Source organism: Apis laboriosa, unplaced genomic scaffold (genome assembly GCF_014066325.1).
Source record: "Apis laboriosa isolate Shangri-la unplaced genomic scaffold, ASM1406632v1 scaffold40_cov151, whole genome shotgun sequence".
NCBI lineage: Eukaryota > Metazoa > Arthropoda > Insecta > Hymenoptera > Apidae > Apis > Apis laboriosa.
The window spans coordinates 5,446,423-5,463,138 of record NW_025223180.1 but is presented as its reverse complement, the minus strand read 5'-3'; the positions used below and the strand labels follow the sequence as shown (position 1 = coordinate 5,463,138).

Sequence of the window (16,716 nt, the reverse complement as noted above, 5' to 3'; positions counted from 1 at the left end):
GCAAGTGATAAATTTGTTTGACTAACCGAATGAGGTTCACGGGGTTCGTTGTACAAAAGCCACGTTGAAATACGTGTAAATACCCAGGAAGGAAGACTGAAAGTTTCGGGGCTTAAGACTCCTCCGACTCGTGGAGTTTTAAGTTTTAATACCGAGCAAATACAGGTATACACCTGATATCGGTGGCGCCTCGAGGAATCGAGGGTTTTTCGCAAGGGCCAACTTAGCGTCGAAACTTCTTACGCGGATGCTGTTTCCTTCCAAACACCTGCTGCATTATTGTTACTCTTCTCGTTCGACGAGTTTTTCTCTTTCTCGACAATAGATGGCGAAGGTAAAAGTGGCTTACAACACTTTTATGATAAAAAAAGAAAACGGTGTGATTCCAACGAGTTTTGATGGAGGTTTGAAATTGAGGTAGTTTTAGCGTTGCAATGAAAAGAATATGATGTGAAACAGGCTTGGAAATAAATTTAAACTTAGTAAAAGGTTCGTCCACTTAGCGAAAAAAAAAAGGGAGAGAAAAAGAGATATACAGAAAAATTATGCCAATATTAAGATGTAACTAGATCAATGGAGATTTAAATACAATAAGAAAATTAAATAAAATATTGTAACAACATATTGTTTTATTTTAAATTATCGCTTTATAAATATTTTTAAATTTTTCTGCTTATGTAGACAATTAAACGATATCAACAAATTCATTTTATTTCAACAAACAAAAATTGGTTGCATCGGAACGGAAACTTTAACGAGGCTCGCGTGGCATAAAACGTAAACTTATCGTGGAAATCTTTCTCGCTGGGGGAAGGAGAGAAATCAAACACGTTGAAAGGCGTTTAAAAAATGTAAAACACTTTTTGATAAAAGTTCTTAAGGATCTGCCATCCCTCCCTTATCCCGCGGTCCGCCCAAATAAATTTCGTTGTACTACACAAATATTTCACGTGGCGCCCCGCCATTTAAAGTTAGTTCGAGAAACTGCTTAGCATCTACTTATTCACTAGATTTTTCAACATGAACATCGGAGCTACGAGTTATCCAGCCGGCCCGCGCTTCCAGACAGACGTATAGATCGCGACCCATAAATAACAAGGAAGGGAAGGGTCCTCGTCTTTAATACGATCCCCGTTTCCCGAACTCATAACCGTTGATCTTCCGCTGGAAATTCACGAGGAAACGCGACAAAATAAGTATTCGGTTTTTCCCGATCGAGGCGATCTACGATTTGGTTATTTTTTTTTCTTCTTTTTTTTTTTTGTTTGTGTTTAGATCGTTCGAGAATATTTTTTTGATTCCGCGAAGTATTTTATAAAAATATGACGACACGTTTGTCGAATCACTGATCCGAACCATTTAATAATTGCGTAAAGTGAAACTCCAATCACAAAAAAAAAAAGAGTTTGTTTTTCGCGCGCCAAAGTTATCGTTGACGATTGAACGTGTAATTAAAAGTTTTCGATTAGTTTAGAAATGAGAAGTGAATTTTTTTTTTTTTTTTCGAGTATTAATACTTTGCTTGGCGATGATTTGATGAATTGTATGTTGCATTATACAAGTACAAAAATCTCTATATAAAATCTTAAGAAATTTAATTGATATGAAATTCTGATTTTAATTAACAAAGTTTTAAAAGTTTGTGTATAAAATTTAATATTTAAAATAATTTCTTTTTTATCGAGGAAAAATCTATCTAAAGTTTCGATATTTTCTCAGTGTTTTGAATCAATTTCGATTAAGAAAATCTTTCATAACAAATGGAGTATTAAAACCTGAACGTTTTTTAAAGTTCCATTATAAAGTTATATTTAGAGAAATGAAAATGGAACTTTAAATATTGATTATTCTTTCAAAGTAATATCCTTTAATCAAAAATTACCTCATGCAATATAATATTGTATATAACGTTAAAGCACAAGTAAAATATATGAAATTATTTTCGTGATTTACACGATTTCGAAACACGTACTTGATAGAAAAGAATTTAGATGAAAATAAACCGAATAATATCGAGTAATATAATATCGATCGATCGTCCAATCGAGTGAAACAGAGACGATGATTCAATCGATTCAAAGAAATTAAAAAAGAAAATCGAAAATAACCTCGTGAAAATTATGTTCCAGGGTTCACGACGCAAGATGCACACGATGTAACATTCAACAAACGCCGGTAGACAATGTTCCAAACTATACAACATACATTTTGACAAGTTCCAGTTTCGCTTCGCAAGCAGCCGGAAATTGAACGTACGTACACATGCTCCTCAGGAATCTCGTTTAATGAAATGTCAATATCCATGACCGAGGCTTTGGTCTTGTAGACCGGCTGTGTTTCCTGTATCCACGGCGGCGAGCCAGATTCCGCGATGGTAGTTTTACCGCGCTTTCAAGACAAACCCTGAGACGATGAAACGGATTTACACGGTGAGGCAGACACGGTTCACGTCACCCTCAAGTGGCGGCCATGATATTTTCAGTAGTTCATCCGGTTCCTTCTTTGAATTAAATGTTTCAAATTCTGAGTGTGCATTGTGATGTTAACTATGGTAATAAACTATGTTAAATATGGTAATTTTTATTGGTGGCAAGCTCTTTATTTTTTAATTAATATGAGATGATCTTTTAGATAAAATTATCATGTAAAAAGAAAATAAGAAGATCGTCCGAATTGAAAAATCCACCTCATGCTGTATCTATATCGAATATATACACGTTGGAACATCTTTGGAGGATTCTAAAAACCAAGGCAAGTACAAAAGTTCATATATATACATAAATATCGATTGAAACTTGTTCATTAAGTTACGAACAATTTAAGTTTATGTCAAATGAAGTTAGACAGGGATAGAATATCTTATCTCCATCACACCACCATCTTGTCTCATCATAATTTAAACTTCAATTGCTCGTAATCTAACAAACAAGATCTCTACAGATATTTTTCTATATCAAATGCTTTTCGTTTTAATCTCCAAAATCAATCCTTTAAAGATATTCACCATTAACATCCTAGTTAGTACAAACCGGAAGCAATCTACCCACTCTCTGTCATCATCGCTCTCGGCTTCCATTTCCAGATCCATGGTAATTTCGTAATGAAATTGTAACGAAGAGAGGGGAGTGGTGTGAGAGTAGATTAGAGAATCTTGATAGAACGGCTTGAATTCTGAAATAACTTTTCGATGGCTGAAGGGTCGCTCGGGTTCGGATTACACACGGAATCGAGAGTAACGAGACTAATTTGCTTCTGTATCACTCGAGGCGGAGGTTTTGATCGTCGTCGCAATTTTTATTATCGCCACGACTTCGCTCCCTCTTCGATTCGTTCTCTTTCCCGCGGAGGCGGGGGAGAATGAGCGACGGTGGAGAAAGAAATAACCCGCTAAATTTGTCTTTCTTTTCTTCATCCTCTTTGGAGGAAGGGAGGAAGGAAGGGAGAGACGTTTACGTCGATAATGATTGTGTTGCTTGGTTCCGCCGAGATTGGCGCGCGTTGACAAATAACGCCAATCGCTTCTCACCCCACCCCTTTCGCCGAGGATTATCCGATGGCAATCGTGGACAATTTTCGCTTTATTTTTATCGAGGGATGCGCCTTAATTTGTTCTTTCTTCTCTTGGTAGGGACGAAGAAAAGTCTGGAAATAAAGTGCTTCGATAATCTGAGTCGCGTCGAGAATCTGATTCTGTGTATATAGTCGGCAATATATAGTCGTTTATTATTTATGATTAAGATAAAAATGTAAGAGGAAAACGTTAAATCTCTAAATTCTTCAAGAAAATTACACGAACAAGCTATCGTGTAATATAGCTCCAATTTAAAAATATTTCGAGTTTCAATTTTTGAAAAATTGTTTGTCTATCATTATTTTGTATTTCCAATAATAATTTAAAATAGTTAGATGGGAGGAATATAAATTCTGCTATACAAATATAAATATATAATGATTAATTTAATTTAAGAGAACAAGAATTGTAGAAAATTTTTTCGATAGCAGGTACCAAGAATTTTCAGAATTCTACACGAACTTGATAAAAGGATACATGATAGAACAAAATGGATGGAAAGGTAAAGACGACAGAGGAAAATTATAGAGCATCGTTTAGATACCGATATTTGATTTATTGGTCGAATAAACTATAACTAACTATATATATTATAAATATAGGGGTGAGAGAGAGGTAGGTTTTCGACGAGGTCAGCGGTGAAATGAATTAAACGGACCGTTTTCCGCATCAATGTTGCTTGTATATCGGAAATTTAATGGGTCACTGGTATTCACCACGACCTAATTGTACCGATCCGGACGATTAAGCGGTGGAAAAATGTGATTTCACGGTAATTGAAGGTACGCGGACTTGGACAAAACCTGCACGCCTTATTTTTCAATTATTGCTCATTAATGATGCACTACGTTAATTCGATCGAGCACGATGAATAGTTGTTTGGAATAAACGCGCCAAAATATTCCCGATGAAAATCGAATAATACCTGCAAACTATAACGAACGATTAAATTCACCTCGCGTTTTCGGATTTTCGGATCGGAAATTAGATATTTGATTCAAATTAAAAGATGAAGTTGTCATTTGTTTTTTCAATTATTCAGGTACGTATCAATATAATTATAAATAAATCGATATATTAATTTTTATATAATCCTACAATAATCAAAATTATAGAATTGAGCACATATTCGAATCTTCGAATCCAGAATTGTACACCAAAGAACCGAATCGTCGAATTAATCGATTAAATATTTCGATTTTTCTCCATTTTTATCAATTTCCATCATTCCATACGAGCAACAAGATCCTTTCACCTCGGACTATTCCAACCCTTTGACCTTCAAACGTACCATAATTCCCCTCCACGACCGTGAAGAAACCGTTTGCCTCGAGTCTCCGCATCACTTTGCTATATTCCGTATCTATCCCCGTAACCCGAAGATATTCTCACATGATCGTAAAANAAAAAAAAAAAAAAAAAAGGAAGAAGAAAGAGAAAGAAAAATTCTGGGAGGGGTTTGCAGGTGAGAAAGAAACGATCCGTCTCTCGACTCGCGACTCAGAGTGACTCGGTGCCCTTAAGGGTTCGAATCCTTCTCGTTCCTCTCTCCTCCTTGATTCCTACATCCGTTCAATTCTGCCGCTCATCCCCGGGGGCTGTGTAACACGTGCGTGGCACGGGAAGACTGTCTGTAGGAGGGTGGAATCGGCGGCGGCGGGTTGCGAAGCGGCGGAGGGTGGTGGAGGGAGCCGCGCAAGAGTAACTGCTAGTAACAATGTTTTCTCACCCTTTTGCGTTTTAGCGGCGGGTAGAGGGTGAGGCGTGGGGCGAGCCGCCACCCTCCTCGTTCTTCCCCCTTCGCGCCACCCCGCATACGAAGCGAAGCTCGGTTATACACCCTCCGCAATCAATTTCGTCAATACCGCTTGTTGCGGAGGGGTGGCCGTGCTGTCTCGCCCGCGGCTCCCTTCAACCCGCCCCGCGCCACTTCATCCCTTCTCTGTGTCGCTCTTCTCAGGAGAAGGGTCTGTTGATAGATTTTTACGTTCGAACCGCGCCATAAAGTCATCCTACTCCTTTTGTCTTCTCTTTTTTCGACCCGATTTTCTTTCTGATTTCTCGTCGATCGATATCCACGTTGCTCCTTTGCCCGCGTTGGGCGTGATTTAAATCTGAATACTCTCTTATGCGCCGTTTATTCGTGAATATGGAAATGTTCACTGGTGATTCTTGTGAAATTTAGAATCGAGAACGAAGAATATATAGAAATGTATGATAAGCGTTCACATGGTGGATAAGAATAATTCAGTATGCAGTATATCGAATACTGTTAAATTTTTAGTTGTGGGAGGTGTAAGTGTCGAGAAATTAATTTTCGGCTAGAATCTTGGAAAATTTCCCTTTCGATGATTTAGTGCGCGTATAAAATAAGAAATGAAGGGAAAGGATGAGGTGAGAAACGAAATGGAATATGTCAAGTGTGCGTCGGGGAATGTTCGAGCAGAATGATTCGATCGTTTATTAAGGTTCGTTTCACAAATATTGTTTCAAAGTTTTGAAGCGGGAGTGAGGGAGGGAGGGAGGGAGGTTAATCCTGCAGGACTATCTAACGATCGAAGATCTTGAGATACAACGGTTTTCAGTGAAATAACAAGCCTCCGGGCATCCGTGACCCTAACGTTCATTCGCGTATTTCGTTCTTCCTCTTCCCCATATAATTGGAGTCCATGATTCTGTGCAAATATCACGTAACCAAGCAAACAATAGCTCTGCGAGGCATAGACTACACAAACAAAATAAGAATGTCTATCGGGTGGAGCGGAAACGGATCGTAAATTGGACAGCGGTGTGTTTAACGGAAATACGTATTCCTCGATGTTTATTAACAACAAGAGGAGGGGGAGGAGGGAACTAAAGAATGGATTCAAATTTTTTTCACTTCCTTTCCTACGTCGTAATGATAAATACGGCCAAACTCGTCTCGCGATTAAACCGGCCGACAGACGACGATCGATATTTCAAACATCCAGCGGAGAAGAAGGTTACAATACATCCGGCATTTAAGTATTTCCGCAAAGGTTCGGGAATCACAATATCCACGGCTTAAGCCCGTTTCTCGAACGCCACTTCTGTCGGTGGATCCTTTCTCCGCCGATCCTCCCACGCCTCCCTCCCTCGCTTCGATATAAATATCGATTACCTCGGTTATCCGGATAATCCTTACAGATTGAAATTACCATTCGTACCCGTGGTGCCTGTAACACGAAGGTATGGGATGTGTAGCACGCACCACCTCGTCGTTTTTTCATTTTCCTTCTCTCGTATAATCTTGCTTCTTGTATCTCTTTTCTTTCAGTGGATTTTTAATTACGGGGAACGATCTCGAACGAAATTTGACATTCGAATCGATTTGATAGAGATGAACAATTTCGAGATGGTAATTAAACTCCTCGTTTATTTAAAACTATCAACGTTCACGCTTTCAAGCATCAAATCAATTAATTTTACATATAATGACGTTATCGATGGTCATGAAATAAATAAATAGATTCGTATGTGATCGAAAACCTTCACCAGAATCTTATTCATCAAAAAATCAAAATAATAATAATGATGATAATGATGATGATTTTATTATTCATTTCTGTTATCTAATAATTCGTATTCACCGCGCATTCGTTTTATCGATTCACAATACGATTCGAGTGCGATAAATATTTGAGCGCATTCGACGAATCTCTACGTGTGCGCGTTACGTTCTTCTTTTCTACCTCGATGTGCCTCGCGCTCTTTCTTTCCTCGCGCGAAAAGTTCCTCTCGGAGAAGAAGAAATCTTACGTTATCAAACGTTCAAACGTGTTCCATCCAATTCGTGAAACGGTCTTGATCGACGTTGTGTTTATCTCCAAAGTGGAAAAAGATTGGACGCGAAATATGGCCTTTTTTTTCGACGAGCGATCAGAAAAGAAGAAGGAACGGCTCGTCGCTAAGCCTCAATAATTTTAGTTACGACAGCAGCCACCCTCTTCTGCCCGCAATTTTCTGCAGGTTGATTCTCCTTTAATAGACCCCGTTAGTTCACGTTACTCTTCCACTCTGGTACGCGATTTAATATTTTTATTCCTCCTCCTTTGGCGCGACGAGACACGAGACCCGTCCTTTATGTACAGGCGTGGAACATTGACACGTACATACACGAAGCTCGTAGTTTTTTGCGCTTGAAACGCTCGCGAGATGGAAGGGGATGAAATGAGAGAGAGAGAGAGAGAGAGAGAGAGAGAGAGAGAAGGAAAGAGCGGGGGTAGTAATGGTGAATGGTCTCATTAAAGGAAAACGTTACCGGGAAACTCTTGCCGAGGGACGAGGCGCAGGCCTATTTACCGGTTTTATTTTTAGAAAAAAAAAACGCTGGATGCCTAGGCAAAAGCCTCTAAACTCGGTTTAATGCTTCATAAGTCAAACGAAACCGGCAATTTTCATCGGTACTATTATATACCGAAGTGCTTTTCACCGGTCAATCGAGAAATTCCTTTATTCGTTTACACTACCCGGCCACCTTTTCGACGCGGCGCGCTCGGGGGCGCCCCCGCGCGTTAGTCATTTTCAGTTCATTCAAATAATCACAGAGCGGAACCGGATAGATAGGGGTTGGAGGGGCGAAACGTTTCGTCGATCGTTGACCGGCTCTGTTATCGAGCCATCGCGAATTTTAATCGCTTGTCGAAACTGTCCGTCATACTTCAAATCGTGGTATTTTACTACCATTTTTCCCCTCCCTGAAAAAAAAAAAAAAAAAAAAAAATATCCTCCAGGTTCCGATAAAAAAAAAAAAAAACAAGCGGCACTATATTCGATGAATTTTCACCCTCTATCTCTATTGATCACTCGTAACACCCACTGTAGAACCAAGCCAAACCAAGAACGATATTCGTATAAGTAACTCGTTACGATATCAATCAGTGACTCGTCGAAAAAAAAAAAAAATAATAAACCTGTAACCGGACGTCGACGATCGATACGATTACAATGATCACACATTTGTCAAACACACCCCTCGCTCCTTTCAAATAAAACGATAACGCTTTTACATAATTCTCTTCCAGAAAGTTACAGAGCATAAAAGAAGCTGCCTGTGGTGGTTGTTCGTCCAACTCCCCCGCTCGGTATCCGGGTAGAAATCTTGGTTCGGCCTTAGTCAGTACGATCCCCGGGCTCGGTGGGACGTAAAAGAATTCGGTTCATTCGATAGCACGCATGGACGGAGCCGGCTTTTATCCGTTTTATGAGGTTTGCGTGCGTCGTCATCGCCGTCGTTGTCGTCGTCGGGAAAAACCGGGACCGCGGCTTTTTCCATCCGCGGCGAATAAAAATGCCAGACACGTCGACGATCGCGCGCCCACCATTCGATTCGTTTGACGTGACGATTGATCGCGGTCGCGCGCTCCCTTTTCTCTTCCCTCCCTCCCTCCTCTTCCCTCTCTCCTCCCTCCTCCTCTTCCTCCTCCTCCTCCCTTTGCGCGGCCGGCACACGCACATACGCACGCCTCTCACCTCTCATCCCTCTCGTCCATTATCTAATTGCCGCGCGTAAGTAATTATCGAGCGATGGACGGGAAGACGAGGCCACACGCGCTGCCTCGTGATTTCGATCGCCGCGCGCAATCGCGGCGGCGGCGGCGGTGCGCGCGCGAGGCGGCCACGGGCCGGGATAGCCGCGGGTAATACGTATTACGGATACCGCCGCTGTTTGTACACACGGCGTACGAGCAAACAGACTATGAATTCGTGTACCACCGATTGCCATTTATGAAATTAAATTTCATAGCCGGTGATCAGCTTCGCTCGCTCCTCCCCCAACTCTCTCTCGCTTCCGCCAACGCGATCGCGCGACACGACGGTGTTTTTTTTTTTTCTCGAATTGGCCTCCCGTGGGATAGAAAGTAGCGTGCCGGCTATTTGGACGGCGGTTTTCGTTTTTTTTTTTTTTTTATTTTTGAATCAAACGACACTTAGTTTGGAGAAAGGATCTTCGTATCTTGGTTTTCGGTAAATTTATTTCGTAAGATTTTTGGGATACTTTGAAGTTTATTGTATCTATACTTCAATCTTGTTCAATTTTTATCACTTTAGGTTCGATTGAAATGGATGATAAATGGGTTTAAATTGTTTTGGCATGGAATAGAAAATAATAATTCCAACTTTCTGACAAATTCTTAATTATTTTTGTAAAAATAATATTTCTCATTTGTATAGAGGATTTTCATATCTTTATTTTCAATAGAGAGCTTACGGTATTTTAATAATAAAAATAAGAAATGATTGAAAACAATTCTTCAATTTTAATCGCGAGATTAAATTTGAACTACAGTTTAATTAAATACGAATGGCTCATTAATAATACAATCACAGATTGTAGACAATGGTAGATATTTATTAAAGAAAATTTATACCTATTGAAAGAGAATCAAATATTATATAACATTCTGAATACAAACAAAAATCGACAAGGAACAATGAACACCCAGATTCGTTATAGCATTTAAAAATATCCGAATATTGAGAGATCAATTTTAAATTTGCAATGTTCAATATTAATATAACAATATAATAATCGATCTTTATTCTTGAAAAAAAAAATAATTACGAATAATTAAAATTTTTAATATTCGAATACAATCCGTATTGAACGAATTCACTTTTTCCAAATTCGTATTGATAAAGAAATATCCGTATATATGGAATATTTCTAACGTGAAAAAAAAAAAAAAACAAAAAGTCGATCGATCGCGGCCCGCCGAAAGAATACGAGCAAATAATTCAACACAATTGTTTGCATGTAGTCGCCCACTACCAAACATGACCGCGCTGGTTACCAACGATAGCCATTTATGAAATTAAATTTGATGGTCCGCGGTCGGCTGGTTGCTATTGGTATATTCGAAGTGACGTTGAATTTCACGGAATAACAGCGATCCTTTCATTCAGCCTCTCTGCCCCAACACCAGGATCAGAGATGCACGAATTATTCGTTCATTTACGAACACATTCCACCACTTACAAACGTGCATTTCCAAACATGGTAATTCTCAAACGACAGACGAAGAATCTTGTTGCAACTAGTTGCGTTTCTATAAATCTCAAATCTCTTATTATTTGGCATTATCTCTCTTTCTTTTTGAAATCTTATTGCGAACATTCTATTTTGTTGTAGCTATCTCGTATTATGATTATTCTTTAATAATAGATCTTTAATAATCTAAGAATCGAAGGGATAAGTATAAAAATTGGTGTATACAAAAATCGTCGATTGAAATTTATTTCATCAAGCGATTAGGCCAGATGAAGATAGAGCGAGACAAATTTATCTTCAAGGCAAAGCTAAATCGCTTGCAACTTAATAAATTAGCCAATCATTTATATTAATTTTTACATTTGTTTTAATCCCTTGAATCGACTCTCCAAAACTGTTTCATTGAATATATTAACACAGATATGTTGAAGATATTCGTGTAATTCGAGATAATGATATAAAATTTCGTATATAAATTCTTCTCTAATACCATCTTATATTAAAATTTATACGAATTATAAAATAAAAAAAAATATAGAGAAAGAATCAATTAACCAAGATGAGGAAACCAGGTGTTTCCCTCTCGAATCATAAAAGCAAATTAATACTTGTCTCAACGCTGTCTCAACGCGACATAAGGGAGGAAGATGAAAAAGAAAGAGAGAAAAAAAAAAAAAAAAAAGAAAAAAAACAAAGCGTAGCGGCAAGTTGTCGATTGTCTCACGTCCGATTAGTCGGGAACAACGTAAGGGTGAATCCCCATGGCGCCGATACTTTCCAGGCAACGGGCTAACAAGAAGGAGTACACAGATGCGTGCTCGGCTCGTAATTAAATAAAAAGTCTATCAGTTATAGTGGTGTTTCGAAACTGTTGTCGGGCGCCGACAGGATCAAGGACTCGCGGGAATTTAGATGGGAAACACGTCGGTGTTGCGTATCGATCCTCGATTACGTCGACGCTTGTATGCACAGGGTTTCTGTGCCCGAATTAAAAGCGCTCATCAATAAATGATCGGCGGTCGAATCGGTGGAAAAAAAAAAAAAAAATGCGGAGACCGATCGATACTGTGCATTCATTTTTTTGTTTTTCCTTTTTTTTTTTTTTTAACGTTTCACGCTTTCAAAAAAATGTATAAATAAAAATATAANTATATATATATATATGTATTTAAAAAAAAAAGAAAGGGAGAAAAACATGGAAAAAACATAAAAAGAAAAATTGAAACACAACACCTGTGATAACGATAAAGGTACTGGCATAGTGGTTCGCGATGGAAATACAACGATTGGACACCTGTCAATTCCAGTTTCCATTAATTTCCAAAACAAAAAAAAAAAAAAAAAAAAAAAAAGAAAGAAAAAAACGAAAAAAAAGAAGAAAGGAAAAAAAAGGAAAAAAATACGCTTCGCGTACAAATCTTTTGCACGGAACAATTCTGTTCGGGGTGCATTCAGCAACCTCGTCCGGCGGAGCGCTAAAAACACGTTTTTTGGGATCGTTTTCGCGCCGACAAACGGGAAACGCGGTTCAACGTCGAGTTGTGCCCGATTTACAAATCGTCCGACCGAAGTTGCGACCATTTTCCGCCTAAAAGTCCGTGAATTATAGGCGGCCACGCGCACAGCGAAAGTTAAGTTGGTCGTTTCGTGGTCCCAACTTTTACATCACGCGGTCGCTGTAAATTTGAAAACTGATTATATATGAAATGTACGTAGATCGCGCTATTCAAATGTTGTAATCTCTCTGAATATTTAAAAAAAAAAAAAAAAAAAAAAAAAAAANAGAAAGAAAGAAAGAAACAATTTTTCAAAAATTCCTCGTCTCGTGAATTTTTCGATTTTCATTCGATGAGTTATCCAAATATTTTAAAATTTGACGTATATAATATTCGTCGTAACCGATGATACGGAAGAGTTTTGTGGAAAATGTTTAACATACAAAGTCAAATGTTGTTTCACCGTGGTAGACACGCGTCAAGTGGGAAGAAAATCGAGGAAAATGACCAAGCAATAGAATCGACGTTCGGTAAATCGACGTCGATGGCCTCGGCCGCTTCTCCTCGAGAGATCTCTCGTATCTCCCGTTTGGCTTCACCCTAATCGACCTCGAGGCCCTCCGAAATTCGGTTCAATCCATTTCTGAGGGTAGTTTTCTTTAGCGCACCTGATCCCACGAATCACCCTCGGCACGTTCGACGTACGATCATTATTTAAACGCCAGTGGAATCATTGTTTAAGGATCAAGCCAAGCGGCGCTTTCACTCGTGTGTTGTCGTTCTTACAAATTTGCTGCGAAATTTAGAAAAAAAATTCTTAAGAAGAAAATAATCTCACGACTTTGTCGAAAACAACAAAAGTTTACATTGCAATAAATCTTATTATTTCGATATTCAATTTCTCATTTCCTCTTATATTACTTGTACAACTAGATATTTCTCTACGATCAATTGTACACGTTGACCCTCGTGCATGGGCCAGCCGGAAGAAAATTAAACTTGACACTCGTTCGAAATTCTTATTACTAAGCGCGAGAGAGAAGAATTTAATGCGAGGCACCGGATCATGAATCATGCAGGCGGGGTAAGCGGGCGCATTTGTTTGTGATTAGGTTGATTGAAGAGGAGTTACACAGTATCGACGTCAGCGACAATGCTAGGCCGAAAGTTCTAGCGGGCGATGTCGGCAAATTGGTGAAAGGGTTGGCTTCAAACTGAAATTGAGAGGGGTTGGACGTCGCCGGTACCCAACATCAGAAGGGCAGAGGCGGGATACGACGCTTCTGGGCTGTCGTGAACCCTGGCTGGAGCCACCGGTGTACTTGGCAGAGAGTGCTTTTCATCTCCGTAAATGGACCGGCGGTAAAGCAATTTTGGTACATTACCTATACCTGCTTTAACCCCTCCCCCGCCTTTTCTGTCAGACTTCCCGACCACCCCCATCGTCTTTCATCTTGCATCATCCGACTCTCGATCGCGGGGAACGTTTGATTTCGATGGGAAACGTCGTAAAGGCATTAAAGGGGAGGGAGGGGGAGGGAGGTAGGGGTACGGGATCGGTGGCGGTGGCCAGACTTGTGAAACAAAGAAGCGATTTCGCTGTTTCCATCCACGTTGGCGCCGGCGACGGCCTTTTTGTAAATGATCGTAATCGCGCGCCACCCCTCTTTGAGAGAGAAGTTAAAACCCTCTTCTCTTCCCTTCTCGCTCTTTCTATTTCTCTCGCTCTCTGTGACGAGTGACGTTGATCGAGCGGTTGCTCCAACTTTAGCGGAAATTTCAACGCGGCGTCCAACAGTTTCTCAAACAATCGATCCGTAATGTGGCACCGGCGGCTATTTTTAGTTGCTTCTTTCTTCCTTCTGGACCCGGCTAACTTCTTCTATAATCGTCCCGTACTTTTAACCTTTCAACGTTCACGCCAACGCGTCTCGCGTATTCCGTTCGTCTATCGCGAATTTTCTAAATATTACTCGTTCTTTTCTTTTGTCTCTTTTTTTTTTTTATTGTTCTATGTTCGTTTCAATCTACGAGTTACACAGTGACTCGTGTATATAAAAATTATTCGAACGTTCGATCTCTTCTTCTAATCGAGTATCTAATACGCGTGGAACATTTATAAAGCTCGTTTATTCTTTTATAGATTGCTGGAAATAGTAAAAGGAGAATAGAAGATAGGTGGTAAATTTTCAAAGGTTGCAACATCGATCTTAACGAGCATGAAAACGCGTATTCAAACCCGACGTTATTTCGGGCGACCTCGCGAGATATCCAATTCAAAAATCTCGTTCGCAATCGAATCGTTGTTTAAATGTCGGCGACCCTCGTTGACCCAGTTCGCTTGCCGTAGCGTTAGATTTACCGCAGCGAGAAAGAAGAGTGGAGAGAAGAATAAGAGGGAGAGAGAAAAGAAGAGGGTGAACATAGAGAGAGAGAGAGAGAGAGAGAGAGAATTGGCTCGTAGCTAGAAAGTATCAACGTTTAATCCAGCCTGATTGCATTCGGTCGTGCGACGATTTTACGAGCGCGCTCAAAACGGCCTGGCAAACACATTTTCCTTTTCGTGAATTTTTTTCCTGCAATCACCACCGAGATGAGCAAACGTTCGTAAACGTTCGTGCATCCCTCGTTCGTTTCTGACCTGGCAACTAATTTTTGTCCACTAGGAGAAGAAATCCAGCGAAACGAAGTGCCTGGGGACAGTTGACGAATTTATCGATTCGCATACAGGGCAAAAATTGCACGCGTGCACACGAGAGATTTGAAACAGGTTTGTTGGAAATTGGAATATGCCTCGTGCGTATTTAATGAAAATATGATATTTTAAATCGAATTTTTTTTTCTTTTTTTTTTTTTTTTTTTTTTTTAGTCGTAACATGTTTTGAAACATTTAGTTGCTAAAAGCAATGCGCGAAATGTAATTAATCCTTCCATGCGCAACATTTCCCGATTTTTCGACTATAATAATATTGTTTTTTTTTTTATTTCAGTTTATTCGATTATCGAAACTATAAGATTAAAAGTATCGTTCGTTCAACAATATATTTTAATATTTGATTATTGTTGTTGTTCACGCGGGACGAGAAGCCAATGAGACGCGTGAAAATAAAAGATTTTTTATCGAGTCGCAGCAATCAATTCGATATAAAACATCTGTATCGATTATTTAATTATTTGAAATTCTATTTTAAATTAATTAAGGAAGAGAGCTGCGTAACTAAGATTTACAACAAAGATTCTATCGATTTCAAGAACAGGCAATTCATAACTTCAGGCCTTAGATCGCGAAAGGATCAATCAGATAGACGCATAACGAACCATTTATCATAGAAATTGTTACGTCGACGGATCCCGATTCTCATCGAAGCAAAGAAAAAGACGGCTAGACACGGAGAGACAGAGAGAATAACTTTCCTCCGCACGCTTTGCGGCCGTGAAGAAGGGGGTTGTGCCGCTTTTGTCGTGCTGCACAGACGCGTGGAAAAGAAGAGAGCGAGTTTTGCGACGGTATTGTCGTGGTTCGCGTTGTCCTGTGCCCTACCGTCGCTACCATTCCGATAACAAACGTCACGGTTTGAGGACCTCGCTTTTTCCAGTCGATGGGCAGCCTCTTTAAAGAGTAATTACGCCTACACTCGATGTATCCTGCGCCCCGTGATATTCTTCATCGTTTTTTCAGGTGAGTTATTTTCACGTTCGCTCTTTTTTTCTTTTTTTTTTTTTTTTTTTTTTTTTTTTTTTTTTTTAGCTCTTACTTGTTCTTTTCCTATTTTTATTCCTTCTCCTCCCTTGCCCCTCTCTTTCCCTTTTTTCTTATTTTTTTCGCGAAAGTACAATTTCTAGATTGTTGTGCCGCGACTGTGGAACAATGAGCCTATAGGCGAGCGTGGCGCAACGGTTCATATTCAACCTCTCTTTGTTTTCCAAAGAGGAGATTTTGTTGCTTTTGTCGCGTCGCGCAGACGCGTGGAAAAAAAGAAGGGACGGCAAGGATGGCCACCATTGTTGCCATCCTTGGCACGCTATCTCGATAACGAAAATCCTGGCGATACTTCGAAGGATCTCGAAGGAAACGTCGTTCGCGATTTCATCGTTTTCTCTTACTTGAAAATTATAGGCTTACGATCGAGGGATAGAAGCAATAGAAATAGGGACAGTTTTATTTTCACCAATTTTAAAGGAGAAAGTAGGATGAACAGTACTTATTGAATCGATAAGTCCTTATTTCCATTTTTAAAGTGAGTTTTTAAAGTTTGAAACTTCCCTCGCGTCAAAATGTCCAATAAATGATTGAGAATGGACACGAAAAAAAGAACATAACATAATTCTCTATTCACAACTGTTGTGAAACAATATTGTGTAAAACGGGAACAGATCCAAAACTTTTTTTTTCATCCAATATCCATACTTGCACACAATACAGAATATCACTCGATTAAACAACGAATCAAAAACGGGTTCCGCAACAATTCCTCGATCATTTCTGACTTTCTAATTTTACTTTCATCACACGCGCGAGATCATCCATTTTTCCGCAATTGCAACAGCGTAACGTCGAGATCTTTGCAACCCCCATAAACTTTTTTCACACAACAATACTCATCCCTTCGGTCCAAGAGACCGAATAAATACGTCGC

The 16,716-nt window shown here is 39.5% G+C and overlaps 2 long non-coding RNA genes across 3 annotated transcripts in view; both read left to right on the top strand.

The window, feature by feature from the left end:
- The first annotated feature begins 2,129 nt into the window (after window positions 1–2,129).
- Window positions 2,130–2,752, top strand: LOC122715877. The gene is made up of 3 exons (XR_006346916.1): window positions 2,130–2,252; window positions 2,327–2,551; window positions 2,632–2,752. It is a non-coding gene; the product is annotated as an uncharacterized LOC122715877 (long non-coding RNA).
- Window positions 2,753–14,747: 11,995 nt separating this feature from the next.
- Window positions 14,748–16,716, top strand: part of LOC122715878 — a 28,989-nt gene continuing 27,020 nt past the window's right edge. The window contains exons 1-2 of one of the 2 annotated variants that reach the window (XR_006346918.1): window positions 14,748–14,849; window positions 15,070–15,758. This is a non-coding gene — a long non-coding RNA (uncharacterized LOC122715878). Of the gene's footprint in view, window positions 14,876–15,069; window positions 15,759–16,716 lie in introns of both variants that reach the window. The other variant, XR_006346917.1, reaches the window with a different exon arrangement.